Source organism: Lycorma delicatula, chromosome 1 (assembly GCF_047948215.1).
Source record: "Lycorma delicatula isolate Av1 chromosome 1, ASM4794821v1, whole genome shotgun sequence".
NCBI classification, from domain to species: Eukaryota; Metazoa; Arthropoda; class Insecta; order Hemiptera; family Fulgoridae; genus Lycorma; species Lycorma delicatula.
This window is the reverse complement of record NC_134455.1, coordinates 31,741,044-31,742,328: the sequence shown is the minus strand read 5'-3', so window position 1 is coordinate 31,742,328 and position 1,285 is coordinate 31,741,044.

Below are 1,285 nucleotides of genomic sequence, written 5' to 3'. Positions count from 1 at the left end.
CGCATAGGCGAGCCTGGTTTTCAATTGGCATGCCTTCGCGTTGGCCACAGTGTTAGTCCGATATTCGGATACCTGCGGTGTGTGCGCTTCACTGGCGTTCGGTTGAACTCTGCATCGGGTGAAATATTTCACACTCGCGGCCTCGAGAGCTAAAAGTTCGGTGTTATATCGGCTCTGCTTTCGGCTGCTGTACCGGTGCGAGCCCTCCGGCGTCGGCCGTAGCGTATTTCTGCGGGACCGTTTACGGACTCTGCGAGCCGCTTCTTTCGGCCGCCCTGTGGATCTTTTCTCGACATCGCGGCTTTCATTTGCTTTTCGCCAGTTCGGGCGTCGCCCGCAGTTGCGCACCCGGCGAGCCGCTTCTTTCGGCCGGCTGTACCCTTCCTGGAAGGGCCGGTATCGGTCTGGTTTTTGCGGCAGGCTCACCGTGCGTGTCTGCGGTCACAGTAACAGTCCCGCTGTTCGGACTGCGGTCGGTTTTACTCTGCATCGGGTGAAATATTTCACACTCGCGGCCTCGAGAGCTGGTGTTATATCGGCTTTCGGCTGCTGTACTGGTGCGAGCCTTCCGGCCTCGGCCGTTCGTGGATTTGGCGAGCCGCTTCTTTCGGCCGGTATAGGTCTGGTTTTTGCGGCAGGCTCGCCCTGTGATTCGTTTTGCGATTCGCCCTATCTGGTCGTCTGCCTGTGTAAAGGTCTTGATGTTGGGGGACCTGCGTTCTTCGCAACGCCCGCTGATCTGTCGTGCTCAGCTTAGGGTGAAAATTCTTTTCACATTCGCCGCCTCGAGAGCTACAATTCGGTGTTGTATCCGCATTGCTTGCTTTCGGCCGCTGTACCTATGCGAGCCTTCAGACTTTGGCCGTCGCGTTGTTCCGTAGGATTGTTTACGGGCGCGGCGAGCTACTGCTTTCGGCCGGCCGTACCCTTCCACGAAGGGCCGGCATCGGCTTGGTTTTTGCGGTATGCTTGCCCCCTAAATGGGTTGGCGTAGTCACATGTCAGGCAATCCGCGGCCCTCATTGCTCGGAGACTTGAGTGCGAAAAGCTGCAGTCTTGCAGTCCAGTATGCCAGTTTCCCGCGGCTTGAGGCGTATTTCACGCGGTTGCTCTGGCGGGATAACGCTTGTGACGCCGGCTCTTCGGGCCGGTTATTTAGTTTGCCGGAGTTAAGGTCGGTCCCCGCCTTGCGAGGTGTACCGTTTTCCTTCCTCCGGTCTCTCCGCTGAATTTCTCTGCACCCTCTTTTTTCCGCGGCGATTACGACCATTTTGCGCTTTCGGCC